The sequence below is a fragment of the Anomaloglossus baeobatrachus genome, chromosome 5 (assembly GCF_048569485.1).
Source record: "Anomaloglossus baeobatrachus isolate aAnoBae1 chromosome 5, aAnoBae1.hap1, whole genome shotgun sequence".
Taxonomy (NCBI): Eukaryota; Metazoa; Chordata; class Amphibia; order Anura; family Aromobatidae; genus Anomaloglossus; species Anomaloglossus baeobatrachus.
This window is the reverse complement of record NC_134357.1, coordinates 74499386-74526129: the sequence shown is the minus strand read 5'-3', so window position 1 is coordinate 74526129 and position 26744 is coordinate 74499386. Positions and strand designations below refer to the sequence as shown.

General features: G+C 46.2%; 1 protein-coding gene across 2 annotated transcripts in view; it reads left to right on the top strand.

The window, feature by feature from the left end:
- Window positions 1-26744, top strand: part of LZTS2 (leucine zipper tumor suppressor 2) — a 215411-nt gene that overhangs the window by 132026 nt on the left and 56641 nt on the right. The window contains exon 1 of one of the 2 annotated variants that reach the window (XM_075348592.1): window positions 15804-15959. The exons of the other annotated variant lie outside the window; for it this stretch is intronic. The gene's annotated coding sequence lies outside the window, so the exon portion shown is untranslated. Of the gene's footprint in view, window positions 1-15803; window positions 15960-26744 lie in introns of those variants that run through there. 2 annotated transcript variants of the gene reach the window in all.

Sequence of the window (26744 nt, the reverse complement as noted above, 5' to 3'; positions counted from 1 at the left end):
ATCAGCAGCCCCTCGTATATGTTAATCTCCAGGGCCCCTCCTGGTATATACTGTACTCACAGTCCTCTGCTCCCATGTCGCGCAGCATCCTCCTATAGCCGACCCGCAGTGGCTTGCAGCTTTCATCAGCGTCCGTGCTATGGCAACCCATGTCGTCATTGTTATGTGCCGCCTCAGTCACGGGGACGTCGCTTAAAGCTGCCGGCTTCTCTTTGGCTGGCAGCGAGTATCGCAGTGCAGGGACCCAATGGGTCTCTACACCGCGATGGATTTCAGCTAGATGTGCGGCCTCAGACACACATCCAGCTAAAGCAGAGGCTGGGGGCCGGTGGGCCCTCTGCACCCCCGGGCTCGGTCGCGATCCCTGTGACCACAATCGTTCTGCCCGTTTGTGGACAACAATGACCTATGTGATTACACTATAATTCAGATTGCTAGCCCTCTTGCCTCTCCAATTTCTTTTATAATTAGTTTGTAACGTTATATGGTGTATGTGTGTGTTACAGTTTTGTACAAAAGGGAAAGTCCTTGTACACGGAGTTCTGTGGAAATGGTGAAGCCCGGATTATGTGCTACAATATCTGGTTCAGGTTAATTTGGTGGCAGGAACAGATTAGCTGTAACTTCTTCCAATGTAATGGTCTATTATACAGTCCAGGGAGTGTTTAGGGGGAGAGGGCGTAGAAACCTTTCATGTGAACCAAAATTGTGAGCCTGAATGCCCAGAGTGGTCACATAAACCTGGCTCTGAGGCTGCCAGGCCGCCTTCCTTCATCTGCTTTCTATTTCTCAGCAGTGTCTAAATTGAAAATGGAAAGAGAAGAATAGCAGTGATTACTTGGTGCTGGTCGGAAAAAAAAAACCTTTTCAGCTCAGCGGAGCTTGGGAAATCTTCATTGTCTCCTAGGAGCTCACAATAAACACAACCCGATCCGCCCTGACGGGCTTTGAAGTCGCCTCCTCGATGAATTGATGCGTTCCTGCATCTGCAAGAAAAAGCGCGCAGCCCTGAGAAAGCGTCTCCGGGCACACGTGGGTCCGCAGCCCTGAGAATGCGTCTCCGGGCACACGTGGGTCCGCAGCCCTGAGAATGCGTCTCCGGGCACACGTGGGTCCGCAGCCCTGAGAATGCGTCTCCGGGCACACGCAGGTCCGTAGCCCTGAGAAAGCGTTTCCAGGCACACGCGGGTCTGTAGCCCTGAGAAAGCGTTTCCGGACACACGCAGGTCCTTAGCCCTGAGAAAGTGTCTCCTGGCACACACTGGTCCGCAGCCCTAGGAAAGCGTCTCCAGGCACACGCAGGTCCTTAGCCCTGAGAAAGTGTCTCCTGGCACACACGGGTCCGCAGCCCTAAGAAAGCGTCTCCTGGCACACGCAGGTCCTCAGCCCTGAGAAAGCGTCTCCAGGCACAAGTGGGTCCGCAGCCCTGAGAAAGCTTCTCCAGGCACACGTCGGTCCGCAGCCCTGAGAATGCATCTCCGGGCACACGCGGGTCCGCAGCCCTGAGAAAGCGTCTCCAGGCACACTTGGGTCCGCAGCCCTGAGAATGCGTCTCCGGGCACACGCAGGTCTGTAGCCCTGAGAAAGCGTTTCCAGGCACACGCGGGTCTGTAGCCCTGAGAAAGCGTCTCCAGGCACACGCGGGTCAGTAGCCCTGAGAAATCGTCTCCAGGCACACGCGGGTCCGTAGCCCTTAGAAAGCGTCTCTTGTCACACGTGGGTCTGCAGCCCTGAGAAAGCGTCTCCGGGCACACGTGGGTCCGCAGCCCTGAGAAAGCGTCTCCGGGCACACGCAGGTCCTCAGCCCTGAGAAAGCGTCTCCAGGCACACGTCAGTCCACAGCCCTGAGAAAGCGTTTCCGGGCACACGCGGGTCTGCAGCCCTGAGAAAGCGTCTCCAGGCACACGTGGGTCCGCAGCCCTGAGAAAGCGTCTCCGGGCACACGTAGGTCCTTAGCCCTGAGAAAGTGTCTCCTGGCACACACGGGTCCGCAGCCCTAAGAAAGCGTCTCCGGGCACACGCGGGTCCTCAGCCCTGAGAAAGCGTCTCCAGGCACAAGTGGGTCCGCAGCCCTGAAAATGCGTCTCCGGGCACACGCGGGTCCGCAGCCCTGAGAAAGCGTCTCCAGGCACACGTGGGTCCGCAGCCCTGAGAAAGCGTCTCCAGGCACACATGGGTCCGTCGCAGGGCTACACTCCGATTTATTCAGATCATCCGTGATTTTAATAGTACCACTAGTAAGGTATGTGCAGTGTCGCTGCGCATTCATTAGTATGTTGGTACACCCACAAAGGTGTGCTAACATGATAAGGGGGCCGACTAGCCAGGGGAACTAACGCCCTTGCAACTAGTCCCTGCACTCATTAACATATAATAAATGATCTTTAGAAATACTTTTTCTAAAGATCTCTTTATCTATGCTAGTGTATGTGTGGCGCCCCTGAGGCTTCAGTTGCCACAGAGTATTGCACCCAACATTGGTTCCTGAGGAGGTCAATCCCTGTTTCACCACATTACACACTCAATACACATCAAGTTGCCCTGTTCCCACTGGGGACTGGGCTAGGGTCGAGTAAGAAAGGGGTCGCCGGCAGGCATTTATAGGATGCCCTCAACAGGGGTCCCAGTCCCACTAGCCTAGGACCTGGGAGGGGGGGTGCAGCCAGTAGGGGAGTCAAGAGCCAACACAACAGTTAGAGAGTTCTTCAGCAGGAGAGCAGCGTAGCCGTCGTGCCTCACGAAGGGGAAGGAGGAAGAAAGTTCACACGGTTGCCGTGGGGAGAGTGAACCTGCTCCCCTGGGAATCGATAACACACAGGGAGGCAGGACCCTAGGGAAGATCATACTTCACATTGGTTTTCCAGAATCTGCCTCGACGGGGAACATTTCAAGCTTCCTTGACCACACAGCGCCGACAGCACAGTGCCATATAGGATACGGGGCCTCGCTTCAAGCCGGGCCCCACATAGGAACCGCAGCACCTGTATATAGGGACAAGAGTACATCTCGTGAAACTCAGGATCCCCTCATAGCTTCAGGGGATCCACAGACAGGCGTTACAGGGGGAGAAACCCACCGAACACCAAACCGGACTGATCTCTAAAGGGATTCGGGTTCGACGGAGCCCATCATAGTAAGTTACTGGTATTATCCGGGTGAGCGGCATCATACAAAAGTGAGTCAACAACCTGGAACCACAGCCATAGAATCTGACTCTTAATTACCTGTACTGCCGCTCCCCGTCCTCATTACTACTCCCCTCATCATCCTTCCCGGGGCCCGCTCCACCTGTTTAGAGCGATATCATCCCTGGCTGCTACTACCATCTGCCCCAGAGGACAGCAACAGCAGTGGCGGCCCATTCCCTGGCTGCATACTACAGGTGGCATCACGACAAACTCCTCACAACTCTCCCCTGCCATCTTCTGTACGCCTTGGGACAATGGAGCTGGGCTAGGCCACCCGTGACGAAGATGGTCGACGGCCCGGTGAAGAGTAGGTTAAATGAACCTGCCCCGTGGGGTGCCACATATACAGGGACGGTTAGGCAGGGATTAGAAATATACACCCAGAACTGCTTGTGGTCCTGGGTGCATAATGCACCTGACAGGTCCCTTTAATGCTATAATTGAGGGGAGCGTTCACGGCCTCTGGTCTCCGCAGTTTTGTATGAAGCCGTGCATGTGTACCTCTGCTCCATTCAAGATGGGGCTGCAGTTTTGGGAGTGACCGTGTTCAGAGCCACATTAATCAGCAAATAATCACCTATCTTGTGGTTAGGGAATACTTTTTGAGATGGACGGGGTAACCCTTTAATACGACAGAATAATTCTGGCTTCCTAAATGAAGTCTCATTATGGGAAAATCTTGTTAAATATATGGGAGCAGTATGTAAGACCATTATCCTGAGACATCCATAAATCATGTACACTACTTGTTCCCTGTTTTTCACGGGTAAAACATGTGCTCGGTATAGTCTATGTGGCTATTCACATGTCTGCGGAGTGAGCATTCCTCGAAAAAACAGAGGCATATCCATTTTTTATCCAAGTCATGGATAAAAATTCCGCATACAAGTCTATGGGTCCGTTATTATCATTGGCAGTCCTGATATATCAATAATTTCAAGGTTACGAGACCATCTCCAGAGATCTTGATGTTGCCATTGTGAAGCCCCGAGAACGCTGTGTCGGTGCATTACCTTCAGGGACTCCACTCTGCTGGATCCTGTCACAGGTAGGAAATCTTCTATTTGTCGTGACGCCACTCTCAGAATTGCGGTCAGTGGTGACCACCACTGCAGGTTGAGGGTCGCCTGGGGCTGATGGTGTGTGCAGTCAGTTGGGATAGCCTCCTGAGAGTGAGGCAAGCCCCAGGGCCCTGTATAGGTGTGTAGAACCACAAGGCGCAGAATAACTCCACACAAGCAGGATGTCTTTTAGGGGTTTTACTCACAGTTGATGGCAGGGTGAGTAACCCGGGCGTAGCTGGGATGAACCAGGCTGGAACCAGGTATCCTTCAGGCTGACTTCTGATGGTGACTACCAACTCGCCTTCCTTAGCCCTTGGTGGTTTGGGGTAACCCCGACTTTTAGTCCCTATGGGGTCACCCAGGGAAGTTGCTGAAGCCTCTCTCCCCTTCGTTTGCCGTTTGCTTGTTGCCTGGGCCAGATCACTCCAGCTGCTTGCCTCCTGTGAACTATGGGCCCTAACTGTGGCTACGTGGCTGCGGCTTTTGGGTGTTGTGGTGTGGGCTTTGAGGGCCCCACACCGGCAGGTTTAGCAAGGAAAGGTGGATCTATCCCCGCTCCGGGATCTGCCGCCCGTTTGGGCCTGGTACTCCCTAGCAGTCTCCTTACTTCCCACTCTGTGCTCTCTCTTTAGCTGGAGACGGGTTTCGGGTAGCACTCCTAGGTGACCGTTCTCCCCCGTCGGTAGCCACTGCGCGGGCGCTGTCAGACTGCAACAGCCCCAGGGGTAGGGGTCAGCTCCTCTCGGAGCTCCCTGGACTCTGCACTGAACCGGCTCACTGCTCCTCCTCTCCTGTTCTTGCCTACGCCACCTAGCAACCAGGCTCTCTTACCACACCCCTTGAGAGGAGATGGAGGCTTTTGGCCCCCTCCACTATTCCAGTGAAGGTGAAGGCTTTTCCCCCTCCTGGGATCCCCAGGGGTCCTCTCATAGGTACATGTGTGAGACCTGATCACTATGCGCCTGTGTAGTCACACCTCGGTCAGCCTTCTGGATTACCTGTATTGTACTGTCCCCAGCATGGGTGCAGTACTCAGTGGTGCCTGACCAGGTCAGGGGCGCCACACCATCAACATCAGTTTGAAGCCTTGAAGCCGGGACGCGGCTTCATAGTGCGCATGAGCGGAAGTCTGGAGATCATGCGTAAAGCTGAAATCCAGCGTCGAGTGTGGTGGCAGAGAAGCCGGGAATGCCACATTGCAGTGGATAGGAGAAGCTTTCCAATATATTTTATTTTTTCATATGACAGTCGCCAATTCTAGGCGTTCTCTAGGACGGGACAGATATAACATTTACTGAACATCTTCAGCACAATTTCTCTTTCCGATGCATAAGGTTTTTTTTCCGTAATTATTATTTTCCTTATCTCCTCCTTCTCGTCCATGAACTTCTGTCCCTACTAATTAACTTTTACTTCTGGTTGGAATCTCTTGTTTTGTTCTCCTCCCCGCATTGCGATGTTACAGCCTCGCTGCCCACACATGGCTGTAAATGCCAAGTAAGCTTTGTATCACATTTACAGATAAAGGACAACTTCACTATTGGATGGTTCTGAGGGGTCCGGATATTGAAGCCGTGTTTGTGCAAGGGTGTACCGGATCTGTTTTAAGCTTCTTTTAATTATTTCAAGACGATGGCTAACCCCCCGATGTATTTACATTTTTCTAAAAGGCTTAATAAAAGTTCTGAGCTGTCATGGGGATATTCAAAAGTAAAGCTGAGTTTAGAGACCATAGGACCCTAGTCCAGCGGCCACGGCAAGTTAATTGGTGGCAGACCAGAGCTTCACGAACCTCCTACCGGCTGGCATTCCCGGCTTCTCTGCCACCACGCTCGACGCTGGATTTCGGCTCAGTGCGCATGATGTCCAGACTTCCGCTCATGCGCACTATGACGCCGCGTCCCGGCTTCAAACTGATGTTGATGGCAACATCAAGATCTCTGGAGATTTAAGGGTGCTTTACACCCTGCAACATCGCTAACGACATATCGTTGGGGTCACGTCGTTAGTGACGCACATCCGGCGTCGTTAGCAACATCGCAGCGTGTGACAGCTAGTAGCGACGATCAACTATCGCAAAAACGTCAAAGATCATTGACACGTCACTCCTTTTCATAATATCGTTGGTGGTGCATGCTGCTGGTTGTTCATCGTTCCTGCGGCATCACACATCGCTATGTGTGACACCGCAGGAATGACGAACATCTCCTTACCTGTGTTCACCAGCAATGAGGAAGGAAGAAGGTGGGCGGCATGTTTCGGCCGCTCATCTCCACCCCTCCTCTGCTATTGGGCAGCCGCTTAGTGACGTCGCTGTGACGCCGAACGCACCTCCCCCTTGAAGGAGGGATTGTTCGGCAGCAACAGCGACGTCGCTAAGCAGGTATGTGCGTGTGACGCTGCCGTACCGATATTTGTTCACTACGGCAGCGATCACCACATATCGCAAAAACGACGGGGGCGGGTGCTATCGCTCGCGACATCGCTAGCGATGTTGCAGCGTGTAAAGCCCCCTTTACTCGTAACCTTGAAATTGTTGACACTTTTTAACAAGTTTGTTTCTCGAGTCCTCCGACATTTCTCCACTTTCTGTTCTCCACACTTGACACACAATGCAAAGATTGATTCAACTTCTCCACTTTTTATGTGGTTTCAGCTGTGATTTTCTTATTGCCCTCCCCAATTACTTGCCACAGGTCAGTTTGAATGAGTATCACATGCTTGAAACAAAGTTGTTTACCCACAATTTTGGAAAGCGGACAACAATTTTGTCCGGTCCATTTTTTTTTTTTTTGTGTGTGTAAAATTACGTCCAACTTACCTTTTTTCTCGTTCTTTGTCTTTTTTTTTTGTATGTTTTTCCAATACGTTCAACGGATATAAACGTGGGTAAGAAAAGATATGTAACTGCAATAATTTTTTTTGGACAAAACTTCATTTTTTTAAATCGATTTCAATGGTGCACTGCCAACACTTTCGGCCATGACTGCACATATGGCTACTATGGAGGCTTTCTATTGTATTTTGTTTACTCCGACCTTAAATTGAAGAAAAGAAACTGATTGTACGAAGACTTGAAAGTAATAAAATGAGACTAGCTTCAGGAGATATTTGTTCGCCTGCATGGAGATCATACAGGGATATATTATACATTCTTGTATTTTAGGCCACATGAATAATGGATGTTTTGCAATGTGGTTAAGTGACAGCTCCACCGCACTGCGAAGATTAGATAATAACAGATCTTGGCATGATGTGTAATTACAGCCATATGTAATGATGGCCATTTAGTCTGCAGTTATCTTTTTAAGGATAATTTTGTAAAGTGGGCTAGCATCTCCAAAGACAATACACATTTGCAACCTTTTTTTTCATTTTATCATTTTTTATCTTTTCAGCACAACACTCATGTTGTAGGAAACGTAAATCGAAGAGTCTTTTAAAATATACAGTACCGGAAGAAGTACATGGAAAAATGCATACGTCAAGGTCTTCCTTTTGTGGTCCTGAAGACTCCTTGTCATGTTTACTCAAGCCAGCTATGTTCTAAGAATATTCATGAGGGCTATATATGATTTCAATAGGAACCAGTCTTATCATTTACGATTAGAAAAAAATGTAACCCATTCATGACAAGCTGCAAAAACACCGTAATCTGGAGACCTTGACAGTGATGCTTGCATGTTGCAGCGGACAAGTGCACGTAAGATACAAACCCGCTGACGTCAGTAATTGGTTGCAGAGGACACATACGACACAAAACCGCTGAAGTCAGTAATTAGTTTCTGCGGACACATGTACGTATGACACATTGCCGCTGAGGCCAGTAATTGGTTGCAGTGGACAGGTGCATGTACGGCACAAGGCCACTGAGGTTACTAACTGGTTGCAGCAGACAAGTGCACGTACTGCTCGAGACTACTGATGTCAGTATTTGGTTGCAGCGTACACATGCACATATGACACACAGCCGCTGAGGTCAGTAATTGGTTGCAGCGGACACGTACATGTATGACACACAGCCACTGAGGTCAGTAATTGGTTGCAGCAGACACATGCTCATATGACACACAGCCGCTGAGGTCAGTAATTGGTTGCAGCAGACACATGCTCATATGACACACAGCCGCTGAGGTCAGTAATTGGTTGCAGCGGACACGTACATGTATGACACACAGCCGCTGAGGTCAGTAATTGGTTGCAGCAGACACATGCTCATATGACACACAGCCGCTGAGGTCAGGAATTGGTTGCAGCGGACACGTACACATATGACACACAGCCGCTGAGGTCAGTAATTGGTTGCAGCGGACACGTACACATATGACACACAGCCGCTGAGGTCAGTAATTGGTTGCAGCAGAGAAATGCACATATGGCTGAAGACTACTGAGGCCAGTAATTGGTTCAATGGACACATGCATATACGGCACAAAGCCACCGAGGTTAGTAATTGGTTTCAGCCGACAAGTGCACGTACGAAACAAAACTGCTGTAGTCAGAAATTGGTTGCAGCGTACAAGTGCACGCAGACACAAAACCGCTGAGGTCAGTAATTGGCTGTATTAGCAGTTCCGTGCATATAGTGGAAATCATCATTGCAGGAAACGTTGGAGTATCAGCTGTTGGGGCTGCAAAAGATTAAAAAGGTGGAAATCAATGGCCACTTATTGGCAGTAGTGGTTATCTGACGCACTCTACATGGAGACCGGTTAGTGGTATGGAGCATTGTTAATTTTGCAGGCGAGTATGCTTTGTGGGCTTTATTTTACCATGTTATAACCACAATGGGTCCATTTTTAAATTGGTACAGACTGCTGTAGGCAGTATGACTGTTTGGACAACCGCTAAATAATATGTACAGGTGAGAGCCTTAAGGAAAAGTAGTGGACAAGTCCTTTGCTTGAGACAGCTTTTGGTAGGATAGAATGACACTCGTCACCAGCCAGAAGGAAGCTCCTCTCCGCGGGCCGTAAGGAGCATCCAGATACAAGTCTCCACCAGATCCTAACTTCTGGAATTGAGTTAATCCCGCTTACCTGTTCCGAGGGAGCATTGTTCATATAACATTACTCCATTCCTCCCACCTCCCCCCACGATAATGATATATATGGTCCTCACAAAGACTTTTCAAACCACCGAATTAGTTTTACATGAACAGTTTGGGCTTTTTGGTTTGTGAATTCCACCCTTTCATGCTCGTCAGGAAGAATTCTGCTGCAGGAAGCTGCCTCCCAGCCATGGACCTCGCAGACCTAACCATCTCCATCTCCATATTTTTTTTTCTTTTAAATGTGATCCTAACAAGAAATCCTGAATCTGATGATAAAATCCTTGTACTGCAGAGTACGGCAATATCCTGACGCGGCTTTGTTAGTAGAACTAACCACACATCCTCCCAGTTATTTCATTATTCTCATCATCAATATTTATCTAGCGCTACCATCCTTCATATTATGCAGGGTAATTACAATTACATAATAGGACATTAAGCAGCTAAGATGCCACGTAAAACTTTAAACACTAATAAATATGTAAATTCCATTTGCAATTTCATTATTCCCACGTGCCAATTTTGGCACAACCATAATATATTTGAGGGCATATTTCCACTAATCCCAGATAAAATAACCCTTTATGCCATTTTTCATGATTATGGAGTAATAACTGTTGTGAATACATTTTCCAGTTTGGGGCTCCCTCTTGTGGTCAGTGCTGGCGGTGCAGTTGATTTGTGGAATGAAAATCTCACACCTGCAGAGGACTGGCAATCCGGGTCAGATTGGGACTATATAACTGAGTAGTTTTCTCTTGTTTCTTGCTGGTGCTCAATGGTCTTCTGTGTGTTAAGGACATTCTGTATCCAGCCCTGCTCACAACCAGAACTCCTCTCAGATAAGTGGTCTTTGTACCTGTGCTGTTTGTTTTCCACTTTCTTGTTGTATTTTTCTGCTTTAATATTAATGCTTGATTCCTATTTTGTCTGTGTGGAGTTCTTGGGGGAATAGGATCATTCCCTGCTGGGAGTGTCTATACTTAGCTCCATGATTCTGCAAGGTATTGTGTTTGTCATGCTTGGTATTAATTCAGTCCCTCATCTGTATTAGTGTTTTTGGATCCCAGTAACATTTGAGTGCTGATTCAGTGGGGGAGAGGTTGTGTGACCTCAGGATCTTTCCGTATCAGAAGTGCAGGTATTTATTGGAGTTTTTTTTACGGTTGCAGACAGTGCTCCTTCCTATCCTTTTCTATAAAGATAGTTTGGGCCTCACCTTTGCTGAATCTGTCTTTTCTGGCTTTGTTTTGTGTTTTTCTATATCACCGTAGCCTTTACATGTGGGGGGCTATCTATCTATCTTTGGGGACTACTCCGAGGCAGATTAGCTTTTTTATATTTCTATCTGTGAGAATTTTTAGTTCTCCGGCGGTGCCGAGACGACTAGGTCATCGTAGGCTCGTCCCACGGCTACTTCTAGTTGTGTGTCAGGATTAGGTCTGCAATCCGTTAACGTTCCAGATACTCTGTTACTATTTGGGATTCTTCATTTTTTGATCCTCCTCGGTCCCTGAATCATAACAAATAACATATTGGACCCCTTCTATTTCCCTAATCAGTTGTGTTCTCTGCACAGCTCTGAAGATTTCTTCAGGTTCTCTTACTGATCTATCGTCTTTGGAGAAACTCATTATGCATTTTCTGACCATTTCTGAGATTCTAAAATCATTAAATGAACAATAATTTTGGTAACCATTTTCCTTTTTGCCCCAACACCATTTTTCTAAACTGGTATGTAGCCAGTTTATAGATGACGTATTTCAGTTTGTGGTGAATAGGCAACCCAAATATGCACCAAGAGGTCTTTACATTTTGGTGCATCCAATGCTTTTTATGAGGCCAGATGTAAATAATTCTGATCTATATATTCCCACCTTTCAGCGGAGTTATCTCAGTCCCTCTTCATTTTAACTCCTCATTGAAGGGGTGTTCGACTTTTAGAAAAATGGGCCTCAAACATTTCATCTCATGTAAACTGACAACATCAGACAGTACTCCCCTCCCTGAACCCAGTGCTCAATCTCTGCGGCTGCAGCAATCTCTCTTTTTTGGCTGCAGCCCTGACATCATGTCGACAGCTCACATCACTGCTTCATCCAATCACAGAGCTTAGCAGCTCGGTTGATGAAAAGTGGAAGAGTTTAGGAACTCATCCACAAAGCGGAGACCACATAATGTTACATAGAGAGGTTGCCAAGTGGTAAAGCGAATAATGCATTAGAACCACCGGTATAGCTGTCATGGGTGTGCCCCACTCGGGGGAGCCCTCTAGCAAGTCTTAAGACCAGAAGGTCACAACTCCTTATCATGCGCAAGTCTGCTGCTTGTGTTTAAATGTGATTGTAATTCTTTTGGTGTTGTAGGGGTTAAGGACTCTTTCCTGTTGGCCATTCTTTGTAGCATTGATCTCTGGTGCAGCTCCCCTTTGCCATAAAAAGTCAAATGTCTTACCATCTGATGCCAGTGATAGAATAATTTCCAAGCTGTCCACTTTGTATGGAGCCAGTCTCTGTAAGAAGCTGAGGTGTCGTGACAATTGCAGCCATGGTGCTTTGCTGCATTGAAGGAGTTTAGAGTATTTTCCTTATTGTGTCTATTTTTCCCCTGTCTGTCTCCCTTCCCTTGTGTTTTATTATTGTAGTGATGAGACTAGTGCTCTCGCTGCCCTTCTCACTAGCCAGGGTGAGTTCAGGGTAAGCAAGGGCCTAGGCACGTGATCGGCGACAAGGGGAAGGACTCTTTTAGGGACGTTAGGGAGTGCAGAGAACAGCATCGGATAAGTGCAGGGGATACCCCACTCCCCTCTCCCAACTACCAAGGTCCACCGTTTGTATTGTGTCCCCAGTGTACCCTATGTGTTACACCGATTAGAACCAACAGGAGTACAATGGTGTGTACACAGGACTATCACCAAATGAAGTCTCACACTCCAAAATATTACTGATGAGGCTATTATATAATCATAGAACCGAAAAAATATAGCCAACAAAACACCATTATAATAAAATCATTAAATTTTATTATCACAATATCATAAAAACGTCAAAAGGTTTAAAATGATGATAAGAGAGGGGCTGACACAAGAATAATAAATATCAAAATATAAATAAATTACACATAGTGTAATACATGAAAACACACAAAATGGCACTATAACTCAGGATATGGAACAGGTGCAAGCAGTGCAGAACATCACCATGAATAATATATATGGCACCTATAATAAAAACTATAAATATGAAGTGCAAATAAAGCCAAAGTGGTCTATATCATGGTGCCTAAAAAGACATGGCGATGTAAGTGCGCCAGCATCTCACCATACCCAAAAAAACTTCCATAATTCATATGGGCTGTATCTGAGGTAAATTACCAAAATCAGAAGCGAGTAAAGGGCCCAAAAACATGAAGGACAATACCTGTAGCCATCAGTGTGTGTAATAGTGCCAGCCAGCCAGGGTCGGCTGGCTGGCACTATTACACACACTGATGGCTACAGGTATTGTCCTTCATGTTTTTGGGCCCTTTACTCGCTTCTGATTTTGGTAATTTACCTCAGATACAGCCCATATGAATTATGGAAGTTTTTTTGGGTATGGTGAGATGCTGGCGCACTTACATCGCCATGTCTTTTTAGGCACCATGATATAGACCACTTTGGCTTTATTTGCACTTCATATTTATAGTTTTTATTATAGGTGCCATATATATTATTCATGGTGATGTTCTGCACTGCTTGCACCTGTTCCATATCCTGAGTTATAGTGCCATTTTGTGTGTTTTCATGTATTACACTATGTGTAATTTATTTATATTTTGATATTTATTATTCTTGTGTCAGCCCCTCTCTTATCATCATTTTAAACCTTTTGACGTTTTTATGATATTGTGATAATAAAATTTAATGATTTTATTATAATGGTGTTTTGTACCCTATGTGTTGCAGTGCTCACCGGGGGCACGGGGCACAAGACATTTACCAATACTGTATATGTAGCTATATATTTATAGAAATAGCACGAATCATTATTATTTATTATTATTAATATTGTAATATATACAATATTGTGCAAAAGTCTTAAGGGTGCTTTACATGCTGCGACATCGCTAACGATATATCGTCGGGGTCACGTCGTTAGTGACGCACATCCAAAGCCGTTAGCGACATCGCAGCGTGTGACAGCTCGGAGCGATGATCGATTGCAAAAACGTCAAAGATTGTTGACACGTCGCTCCTTTTCATAATATCGCTGATGGTGCATGCCACTGGTTGTTCGTCGTTCCTGCGGCATCACACATCGCTGTGTGTGACACCGCAGGAGCGACAATCATCTCCTTACCTGCGTCCACCGACAATGAGGAAGGAAGAAGTTGGGCAGGATGTTCCGGCCGCTCATGTCTGCCCCTCCGCTTCTATTGGGCGGCCGTTTACTGACGTCGCTGTGAAGCCGAACGCACCTCCCCCTTGAAGGAGGGATTGTTCGGCGGTCACAGCGACGTCGCTGAACAGGTATGTGCGTGTGACGCTGCCGTAGTGATAATGTTCGCTACGGCTGCGATCACCACATATCGCATGACGGGGTCGGGGGCTATCGCTCGTGACATCGCTAGCAATCGCTAGCGATGTCGCAGCGTGTAAAGCACCCTTTAGGCTGCGGTGGAAAAAATCCAAATTAAGAATTCCATCAAAAATAGAAATGTTAATAGTTTATTTTTATCAATTAACAAAATGCAAAGTGAATAAAGAAAAAGTAAAGCTAAATCAAATCTATATTTGATTTGACTATCCTTTACCTTTAAAAAGAGCATCATCATATCTGTGTAGGATTACATGAAGAGAAGGGAGGATTTGCACAAGACTGCATCTGTAGAGGATCTGTGGTTACTTCTCCAAGATGTTTGGAACAACCTCCCTGCCAAGTTCCTTCAAAACTTGAGCAAGGGTATCTAGAAGAGACACTTTGATGACACATGGTGTTCACACCAAATATTGATACGATACACATTATTGATCCCGAGGGAAATTGTAGTACATAATACAGGAAACGTTTGGGCACCCCTGATGAAAATTAGTGTTATTGTGAACAGTTAATCAAGTTGAAGATGACCTGATCTCTAAAAGGCAAAAAGTTAAAGGGAACCGGTCACCAGATTTTTCACTATTAAACTAAAAGAATCCCCTTCTGCAGCTCATGGGCTGCATTCTATGAAGGTGCACCTTGGCCCTGACTCCCCTTCCAAACCCCAAAAATAGCTTTATAAAATCTGACCGCCACGTATGCTAATTACCTGGTCTAGTCTGATGGACGTGCTCATTTTTTGCTCCTGTCCCCCCTTCTGCCGCTGTTCGCCGTCCTCCTTTCTTGATTGACGTGATAACACCTCCGTCATCATCCTCGTTGGTCTTTCAAATCTTGCGCCTGTGCAGTTAGGTCTGCTCGCGCAGGAGCAGTTCGCTCTGTCATATCACGGGCAGGGCATAAAACATAGCTGCCCTCGTGCATGCCGGTGAGCTAAATGCGCAGGCACGAGGATTAGGTCGGGTACGAGGATGACGCTGGTGAGGTCATGCACAGCGCCGATCTTGACTTCCAATGTTCTTGTTAACTGCCGTTTCTTATTTACAAAGGAAAGAGCAATTTGAAAACTCTTTGCTATCTTCTTGTAGCCTTCTCCTGCTTTGTGGGCCTCCATTATTTCCATTTTCAGAGTGCCAGGCAGTTACTTAAAAGAACCCATGGCTGATTTTTTTTGGCACAAGGTTAGAGGAACATGGGTTTTTATAAAGCTGTGAAGTTTTCATCACCTGTCCTTTCCTAACTATGATCGTGTACAAGCCATAACTCTAACAGGCTGATTAAGGGTGGAAACCTTGGTCAAAGTTTTCTGAGCACACAAATCTTCAAGGGTGCCAAAACATTTGCATCAGAATATTTTCCTAAAATGTGAGATTTATTTATTTTTTGCATAAAATACAAAGGAAATGTGTCATCTTTATCTTTTTGACTTTTAGAGATCATTTCATCTTCAACTTACTTAACTGTTCACAATAACAGTAATTCTGACCAGGGGTGCCCAAACTTTTGCATACTACTTTATAATATACACATAAGAAAAAAAAAAAAAAAGCACTCCGATGAAAATTTTTCTGTCCGAAAAAGATTCTAAGCTTATGATGTAAATGATGTGATGGCTAGCCCCTCATTTCTCACCGGGCAGACGGACGGTGGACAATGATGCAGATCTGAAGTTATTTAGGTCAGGACAGTGCGGTTTTAATGATACAAAAGATGTATTTGTGCTCTTGGTGGTCACTGACTAGTTCTGGTAGCCTGTCTGTTTTTTCTCTCCTCTGAGGCCACTGAAGGGACAGATCCAGGCAGTGGGCTGGATATACAGGCAATCCTGGGAGGAGGGGTAGTCCTGACAGGAGGATGGGAGTGGGAGGGAGGCAGCAGGGAGGGAGGGGAGCAGCATTTTCAAACTTGATCAGTTTAACAAGAACCTGAGCCAAAGACTTTGCTGTGTGGAAAGTGTGTCCGCTAATAGGGGAGGAAGCTGTGGCTGCGCAGACCGTACAGTACACATCACTTTCATTGGGGGAGCAGTGTAGAAATCCCAAAATCTCCGACACCATGGAGGAGGAAAAGCAAGGTAGGAGCAGATTTCATGCACATTTCAGGGTATTCATATTGACACTGATTGGGGGGGTCGTGTCCTACATTCTGCGCCAATGTCTGCGTATTCCTTATCCAGATTCTCCGGAGGTTTATGTCGGAATTTTTGATTTTTTTTTTTTTTAAATCACATAAACTTCACAGCTTTTAAGGAAAAAAAAACCCATGAGACAAAGAAAGTCTCTTTCAGACGGCCAGGCTTGGAAAATGTGAGTCGGTTACATATGTACTTGAGATCACTTATTAGAAAGGACTTTTATGTCTCAGGTTTCCCGTCTGGACTGAGGTATAAGGTTCCTGCGCTCTCTATATAAGAGGAGGTCATTTTGCTCATCTCTGTGCAATTTACTAATAAAACTAATATTGAAGCGGGATTACCTCAGGGATAATAGAACAGATGTAGCTGAGCTGAATAGGTCAATTCCCTTTTTACAACCTAATATATTAGTGCGCAACTTCATGATAGTCAGGACCTGATTCCTTCCCTGAGGGCGAAGATTCAACCCTAAATCGAAATACCTAAGCCAAGGAAAATGTGACTTGTTGGATCCCCCCCTCCAGCCATGTGTCTGGCCTTCACTACATCTGTGCATATCCAATATCCAACATTGAAGATTGTGTCTAAAGATTAGGCTGTTTTGTATCACTAATGTAATGTTATTAGCGCTGTCTGACAGATTAGACAGATTAGATTGCACGAAATGTGATTCATGTCTCGAAAACTGCCACCTGCCAATTAGATTGTAAGCTCTTTGTCCATAAAGCCTGTTTTGTATCTGGGAATATACAGACGCCAAGACCAACCCTTTGACAAGACCGTCTAAGCGCATGGTGCGGATTTGCCGCGGTTTTGCTGTAATAAATTGCTGCAAAAATGTGCAGAACCTTTCTGCAATCCTTCCCCAGCAAAACCTTTGGTAAAAAAACATGTCATGCGCACAGTGCGTTTTTTTTTTTCCCCCCCTATAGGTTTTACTGCAGAATTTCTGCAGCAAAAAGAATGAGCATGTCACTTCTTTTCTGCAGGTAACTGCGGTTTTTGCCATAGATATTGGTAAAAAACCGCAGGGACCAACCCACGGAAAAGCCGTGGCAAACCGCGGAAAAACCAAAACGCAGGTGCGGTGTTCTGCCAGAGGGTGCGGATTTTTCTTAAGAAAAGTCCATTTTCTACTGCGCACATAGCATTAGGCAATGTGAACGCACTGCAGTTTTGTGCCTTCAGCAAAAAACACACTCTGGCAGAAAAAAAAAACGCATCAAAAAACACACGCGTTTTTGACTCATTTTCAGTGCATTTTTGACGCATTTCGATGCGTTTTTGCCCATGTGCTTTTTCACTATATTCGGCTATGTTCACACAGGGCATCTTTTGCTGCGTTTTTGGTGCGTTTTTAAGGTCACAGAGATGCACCAAAATACATGCATTTCCTTCCTCCAGCAAAGTCTATGAGATTTCTATTTTTCTGTCCACACTTGGCATCTTTTTTTTGCTGCAATTTGGCTGCGTTTTTGAAGATGCAGCATGTCCATTCTTTTTTGCGTCTTTCCATCTCTTCCAGTCAATTGAGTTAACTTAAAAACGCGGCAAAAAACACATGCGGTTTTTGCCGCGGGTGCGTTTGTGTGTGTGAACATAGCCTTCTATGGAAAAACTCAAAAAGGAATTGACATGCTGCTTCTTTTTTATGCACCCAAAACTGCAGGCAAAAAAGAAGCAACGTGCGCACAGCCTTTCTGAATTCTCATAAACTTTGCTGGGGAAGGAAATGAATGCAGTTTAGGGCAACAAACTGCAACAAAAACTGCACTGTTCACACAGGGCCTTAGGCCTTGTGGCACACTGCCTTTTTTAATGCATTTTTGGAGCAGTTTGTTGCCCAAATCTGCCTGTCTATCCTTATCCTAGTAAAGTCGGTGACAAATCTGAAGTCCTGTGCGCACGTTTGCTTCTTTTTTTTTCCTTGCAGTTTTGGATGCAGAAAAAAAAAGCAGTTGGTGCATTTTTTTCTACGTGGTTTTTTTTTTAGCCCTTCCAGCCAATGATTTCACTAAAAATAAGGCTACGTTAGGTTAGGCTACGGGTTGAACTAGATGGACTTAGGGGCACTTTGCACGCTGCGACATCGCAGGCCGATGCTGCGATGCCGAGCGTGATAGTCCCCGCCCCCGTCGCAGCTGCGATATCCTTGTGATAACTGCCGTAGCGAACATTATCGCTACGGCAGCTTCACATGGACTCACCTGTCCTGCGACCGTCGCTCTGGCCGGCGACCCGCCTCCTTATTAAGGGGGTGGGTCGTATGGCGTCACTGCGACGTCACACGGCAGGCGGCCAATAGGAGTGGAGGGGCGGAGATGAGCGGGATGTAAACATCCCGCCCACCTCCTTCCTTCCGCATATCCTACGGAAGCCGCAGTGACGCCGGTAGGAGATGTTCCTTGCTCCTGCGGCTTCACACACAGCGATGTGTGCTGCCGCAGGAGCGAGGAACAACATCGGACCGTCGCGTCAGCGTAATTATGGATTACGCCAACGCTGCACCAATGATACGATTACGACACTTTTGCGCTCGTTAATCGTATCATCGAGCCTTTACACACTACGATGTCACATGCGATGCCGGAAGTGCGTCATTTTCAATTTGACCCCACCGACATCGCACCTGCGATGTCGTAGTGTGCAAAGCCCGCCTTAGAGTCTCCCTTCAACCTTAAAAAACTATGATACTATGATAAGGCATGGCACAAAAACACACCAAAAATGCATGCGTTTTTTGGTGCTTTTTTTTATCTGCCACAAGGTGCAGTTTTTGGTGCAGAAAATTTCTGCAACAAAAAAAACTCAGCGTTTGAACACCGCCTTATCCAGACCAGATTTTCATTCCCACCATGTATTGTCTATACTGGCCATCTTCGTTAAGAAGACCCCCCCCCCCACCCCCCCGAAGACCACCAATGCTCACCTCTGAGGATTTGGAGGACTTTTGCATACATGCAATAATACGTGTAGGTTTTGCTCCGATACTTGCGCTGTTTATTATAAGAACCACTTATTAGCCAAAACATGGAACTGGTATTTGTTAATAACAACCTTTGCTGTTCTGTCTGTCACTGGTCCAAATACTAAAGTGTATGAGAGAATGGAAGCAATTGGCAACATAAGATCAGCCTGGGATGATGATGGTTCAGCGAGTCCATTTGATGTCATGTGGGATCAATAATCCCCGGCTCCTGTTTCATATTTTTATTTTTGATGGCAGCCGCAGCCAATGGCAGATTTAGTTCAAAGCACGTACCGGAGCTGCCGTGGAGCAATAGATCAGATTTAGATGCTATCCAGGCTCTTTCTGCACCGACCCAATGTCCAGATTTGCCGGAAAGCGATTTCCTGCCTTCCCTCTCTATACCACGCTTTCACATGAGCACACTCTGCCCTGTAACGAAAATCCCATATTTCAGGTCATGTATGATTTTAATTAGGCTACTGTAATCTGAGATGGCCACGGGGAATAAAACGTTTGCAGCGTTCATTATTTTGCAGTATTGAGGTCACTGATGAAAGTGAATGAAAGTCAAAGAACGGCTTTTCATGCGTGTTATTAACGCTGGAAAATAACTGTACATTACAGCGGGCAGAATTGTGGACCGGTACATGGGCATAGGCAGATGTAGCAGAGGTGGATTTGGCATTTTAGGGTTTTATGATTGCGTTGACATAAACACAGATAAAAATTAGACCACCCGAGACAAAAATCGCTGCGTGCAACTGCTATATTGCAAGAGAATGGGGTTGCAGTGCGGCCGGCAAGATATCGTGTCTGCAACAAGCAAAGCGCAAAAACTTGGAACCAACTGGCCTTTTTTTTTTAGACCCTGTTATCCAGGGGCGTAACGATCGTGATCGGGCCAGGCGTTACAGGGGGTTACAGGGGGCCTACCGGCCCCAGCTCCTGCTTCAGGTGGATATGCATCCAAAGCCACACATCCAGTTAAAATGCATCGTGGTACAGAGACCCGTCAGGTCCCTGCACAGCGATGCATCGGTATAGAGACCCGTCGGGTCCCTGCACAGCGATACATCAGTATAGAGATCCGTCGGGTCCCTGCACAGCGATATATACTGCTGACCAAACAGAAGCTGTCAGCTTTCATCGGCGTCCCTGTGACTGAGACTGCACATGACAATGACGTCATGCATTGCCATAACACATAAACGCCAATGAAACCAGGCCAGCTATAGAGGAGGACGCCACGTGGTGTGGAAGCCGTGACGGTGGGGAGTATAGTGTATATACCAGGTGGGGGACAGTATATACCAGGAGGGGGATACTATATACCAGAAAGGGGACAGTGTACTCCAGGAGAGGAACATATACACTAGGAGGAGGACGGTATATACCAGGAAGGGCCCAGAAGAGGAACATATACACCAAAAGGGGGACAGTATATACCAGGAGGGAGAAATTATATACCAGAAAGGGGCCAGTGTATCCCAGGAGGGGCCCAGGACGGGGACAGTATATATCAGGAGGGGCCTAGAAGAGGAACATATACAGCAGAAGGGGGACAGTATATATCAGGAGGGGTCCAGGAAAGGAACTGTATATACCAGGAGGGGGACAGTATGTACCATGATGGGGTCATATATACCAGGATGGGGGGCATATATACCAGGATGGGGGGCATATATACCAGGATGGGGGGCATATATACCAGGATGGGGGAATATATACACCAGAATGGGGGAATATATATACCAGGATGGGAGAACATGTATACCAGGATGGGGGACATGTATACCAGGATGAGTGACCTGTATACCAGGATCAGTGACATTTACCAGGAAGGAGCCAAATTTTGGACCTGGGCCCATCAAACTCTAGTTACACCGCTGCTCTTACCCCAGATGCTGTATAGCCTGCACTGTAATAACTGTGTACTATGCTTTTTGGCCTTGCAATCTATTTCGCAGTTAAGTCGCCATATAGCGGCTTCTAATGCAGAAAAATGTACCACAAACTTTGGAGAGGAAAAGTGGAGCCATTGTCAACACAGATCCCACCATATTACTGCTGTTTGTTTGGGTTTTTTTACAAAAAGCGTCCAATGTACAATGAGAGATTTAATTTGACCGCTCTGTGTTTAATTAATCGCCCCCATGTCACATCATAATCAATAGGTAATGCAAAATGACCGTCTCCGCTCTGCTGCATCCCTCAGAAGACGTGGGTCTGGGCCTGCGCTCCTCGCCTTGTGTTTGTTTAAATTTTTGAACAATATCTGTTGAAGTCTCTTGCCGCGTCTGATGAACATTTCCTGTTATGTTCTGGTTCTCTCCCCATGGCCCGGCCCTGCCGCCTCTTATGATATTCCTGCAGATTTGTTTTGCAGCTGAACCTCGGGGATTGCTGGAATTCCCTGAACATCAGGAAGATTCTAGAACAATTCTAGTATTTTTTTCTTGTTTTTTTGACCTTCTATTATTGTAATGGAGGAAGCCATCTCCTGACACCTTTCTGAGACCTGACGTGACTCCTCTGCACTTGTGCTTCATGTCGCGCTGTTGTTTGGGGATATTTGAGCGGCCATGTGACACGATTGTAATCATCCACTTTGTTCTATCCGAGACCCAACATGAGGCGCTTAAAAAACCCCACTCCTGAATAATGGATGAAAGGATGGGAGCCAGGGGTGAGGATGACTCACGCTGGAAACAGAACGTCATCCCCTCTCATCCCTCCTGTATACATCCACAGTTATTTTACTTCTGTGGAGACTAATGAAAGTGTGATGTCCCAAATACTGCCCCAAAACTTTCTCAGGTCCTAAAAATGTACACTTTGTATTGTCTAACGCTTGCTAGATATACGTGATAGATAGATATGATGGATGGATGGATGGGAGAGATGGATGGATGGATGGATGGATGGATGGATGGATGGATGGATGGATGGATGGATGGGAGAGATGGATGGATGGGAGAGATGGATGGATGGGAGAGATGGATGGATGGGAGAGATGGATGGATGGGAGAGATGGATGGATGGGAGAGATGGATGGATGGGAGAGATGGATGGATGGGAGAGATGGATGGATGGGTAGAGATGGATGGATGGGTAGAGATGGATGGATGGGTAGAGATGGATGGATGGGTAGAGATGGATGGATGGGTAGAGATGGATGGATGGGTAGAGATGGATGGATGGATGGATGGGAGAGATGGATGGATGGGAGAGATGGATGGATGGGAGAGATGGATGGATGGGGAGAGATGGATGGATGGGTAGAGATGGATGGATGGGTAGAGATGGATGGATGGGTAGAGATGGATGGATGGGTAGAGATGGATGGATGGGTAGAGATGGATGGATGGGTAGAGATGGATGGATAGGAGAGATGGATGGATAGGAGAGATGGATGGATAGGAGAGATGGATGGATGGGAGAGATGGATGGATGGGAGAGATGGATGGATGGGAGAGATGGATGGATGGGAGAGATGGATGGATGGGTAGAGATGGATGGATGGGTAGAGATGGATGGATGGGAGAGATGGATGGATAGGAGAGATGGATGGATGGGAGGGATGGAAAGATAATGGATAGATGTGAGAGATGGTTCGATGGATGAATAGATGAGAGAGATGGATGGGTAGCTGGATTGATAGATTTGAGAGATGGATAGATATATGTGACAGATGGATGGATAGATGTGAGAGAAGGATGAATGGTTAGATGGATGTGAGAGAAAGATGGATGAATGTGAGATAAAGATAGATGGATGTGAGAGAGTGATACTTATGACAGAGATAATAGATGTTATAATAGATATTACATAGATATGATAGATACTTGATGGATATGAGAGAGATGTAAGTGTGAGAGAAGTAATGATAGATGTTGGCATGATATGAGAAAGATTTGCGATAGATAAATACATTGGTGTTGGTAATTTAAGGATTCTTTATTTCTAGCCATTTTCACCCAGGATGCCACAAATTTGTTTACAAAAAATTTGGATTGTTGTCAAATTCAGGAGAGTTGGCTTATATGTAGATATATAATACAGAGATACATGAGAATAGTCCTTTAGGGCCGGTCACCAGGTAAAAAGTTGCCAGTTTTGCTCTTATTTTATTTCTGCTTCTCCCCTAAGTGTTCTATTTATTTATTTCTTAAATCCCCCATACGATTCCAGAGACATGGAACTTTTATATTTAGTGCAAATTTTATGGGTTTTACGAGGAGCCGAACCTCATAGGGCAATCATGCAAAGCAGCCAAAAGACACGCCCCCGAGGATCCGGTGAGCCACAACACCTTGCTAAAGACAATAAAAATTAGCAAGAAATAAAAAGGCCATCAACTCTGGAACCGTAGGGCAGATTAAAAAAAAAATTAAAATTAGAATATTCAGGTAGGCAGCAAGTCTAAAATAAGAGCAAAAAAACAGTTCAGTTTTGCCTGGTTACAGGTCCTTTAACTGGAATTTAACTGATCTATTCTCATGGCATACCAGACGATACGCTGATTGTATGGGTACAATCTCACCCCCCCTAAGTGATCAGCTGAACAATGGGATATTGGCAATCCCTGCATAAAAATGTATAATGTAGAATTGGCTGCTATGAGCGCCTGCACCGTTTGATACATGATGCCCACATTTGTGGACGTATGATATGTAGAGAGCAGCCATGTTGTTCATAGAAACTCAAAAGGCTTTACTTTACACTGCTTTGCAGCTTATAAAATGAACACATTTTGCTATACATGGATATTATCCCGCAGTGTTAGGTTTAGGTCAACTGATTATGAGTTATTTGCACTACATATGCATGAGTGCAATCAATACCGTATATATGATGCTATTATGGCAGTAGCTAGGGAGTTAGGAGGGTTATTTTCAGCTTGGGTTCGTTGACTTCACTGGATGTTATTTATAGGTCAGTACATTACAAAGGTACAGTGCAGTGGTGGATGGATGGCCCACCAAAGACACTGTCATTTTAATGTGCATAGCAGACCATACCAAACTCATTTTTCATATAGATAAATTGAAAATTCCCTATTGTTCCATAGCTACACTATCTTAACTGCTATTCTTATTTTTTCCTTATTTCCTGTCTGATGACGCTTTGTTTGAGAATCCCAAGTGCATGCTGGGATAGTCAAACAAAGCGTCATCAGAAAGCAGAAGCTACAATCGTCACGGTTACAGCTTCTGCATATGATCTGAAACTCAGTGTCATCAGTGATGCTTGTTTCAAGGGCTGGATGAGTCCCTGTACAATGAGCCCTGTACAATGTGCACAGTGACAGCACACTCTGCGGTCTGCTCAGATAAGCAACCTGCTGCCAACTGAACAGATTGTCCGATTGCTTTGTCAGAATACCTAGTGTTCAAAGACCAATTACATCATTTGCGGGGGCATTGCTGGTCTCCGCACGCCGGGTTTTCTGATACCGCTCTGTTGCAGCTCGTTACTGCTGACCTGAGCCGACACCAAAGAGCATGTTATCATTGTGCATATTGGAGAATACACAGCATGCAGGGACTAGACCAGACCCTGAAACGAGCATCACTGACGCTTCACTTCAGGGAGGGATAAAGAGGCTGTGACAGTGACTGCAGCCTCTGCCCCTGATGACACTTCGTTTGGATATCCCAGCATGCACGGGAATTCTCAAATGAAGCGTCATCAAAATGAAGTAGGCAAAAAATAAGAGTAGCAGTTAAATAGTGTAGTGAGGGAAGGACAGGGAATTTTTAATGGAAATAGATTGGGATTTAGAAAGAATATTACTTTGCCTTCTGACCATCCCTTTAAAGGTGTTATCCTATGGAAAGTTCATTAGTATTTCCTGACTGGACAAGTTATCAGTATGAGATCCATGGAGGTCCGAAACTCCGCATCGCCACTGATCACCTGTTATTTTTTTTATAGCAGCTAACAGGTAAACATGCTAATGGATCCGCTAGGGCTACAGAAAGGCTTCTAATCCAGCACCTAGCAGCACCCAAAACATATTCCACAGGTGCCATAACAAGTAACATTTGATCGCTGGGTTGCTGAGCGTCAGATCCCCACAAATCTCATATTGATGATTTAGGCTGCTTTCACACATCCGGTAGGTGCAGAGCCGGCCAGTCCGGCTCTAAAACCTATGCAACGGATGCGGCGAAAAAGCCGCATCCTTTGCATAAGTTTTTTAAATGCGGCCTGTCCGGTTTTTGCCGCTTGCGGCACGCTACTGAGCATGCGCAGTGGCAAAAACCGCATGCGGCGGCCGGATGCGGTTTTTGCCGCATTGCACCGCATCCGGCGTCCATAGGCATGCATTGAAAAATGTGCCGCATCGGCTGGATGCGGCACGATACGTTTTTTTTTGCCGCACAAAAAAACGTACCAGGCAACGTTCCATCCGGCCGCCGCATCAGCTGAATCTGCCGCATGCGGCAAAAACCGGACGGAACGCAAGCCCATGCGGCACTAATTAAAGTCTATGCAGGAAAAACGCAACTGGCAGCAAAAAAAACCGGTTGCGTTTTTCCTGCAAAGTGCCGGATTGTGCCGCACAGGAAAAACCAGAGGTGTGAAAGCAGCCTTATGCTGTGGAGGGGTCATCAGTTTTTCCTAACTGGCCAACTCCTTACTTGGGTTCTTTTTACATGGACTGGTATTAGATGACTGCCAATTGGTAGACCTTCAGCGATTGGTGGTTATTAGCCTGTGTTCACCGGATGGCTGTGGTAAATGTTTCACACGGAGTGATCTGTTATAAATTGCTCAGGTGGCATAGGCTGCCATGGTACTTGGCAGCGCAGATCATGTTTACATAGGATGATGCACCTACTAATGATCCTTTCACCTGTGATCAGAAGCCTGTTTACACAATTTTGTGAAACGTGTTTTAAAGGAGCTGTCCAGGTTCATTACGACAGTCTACGGTCACTCTATGCAACTGCAGACTTTATAGTCCTCGCAACATGCACAGTACATGCTGTGAGGATTCTCTGGTGTCTGCGGCAAGACTGAGTTGACTGCCAATATGTGATAGATCTATCTGTCTATCTATCTCTATTTTCTACCAGCCACATTCCAACTAGACACGTCCAGGCTTGCTCAATACAGGTGAATTACAAGACTGTGCACGTCTAGTTGTACTGTGGTCGTAAGTATGCATATTGCATACTCGCAGTCACATGACAGCTGTCTTGCCTCTGTCGTAGGAAAAATCCTATCTTCTTGGCAAAATTAGCTCCTGGTGTAGAACTGGCTGCAAGACTGGTGGTTTTTGGTAGGGGGAAAATCTAATTATCATGAGCCTCAAAAGTCAGCCACCAGCCGGTTCTGGACCAAAGCAGGGAATACAATATTTGAGTTTTTAATTTTGTATCTAGGCTGAGAGCTCTCACTAACTCACTCAGAGACCCAGACCCAGATAGTGCCGATTGAGGCTGGAGGAGCCAGCCTGAGGCGTCCATGGGAGGTGAGGAGAACACTGATGCTACTTACCACTCCAGATTACAGTAGAAGCGGCTGCGGGGTTACCAGGGTGAGAGAACACAGCAAGGCCTCACCACCCACAAAACATTGTGACGTGTGGCAGCGGCAGCATGCCGGACAGGTGTGCATTGCTTTGTTCAGGCGCCCGTATTGTTGACGTCCCTGAAGATTCAAAGAATCCAGAAACCGGAAAAATGGGCTGGCGGCCCTCCAGGTCCCGGCAAATGCCTGCTGAGGCAGATTAGCAATCCAAG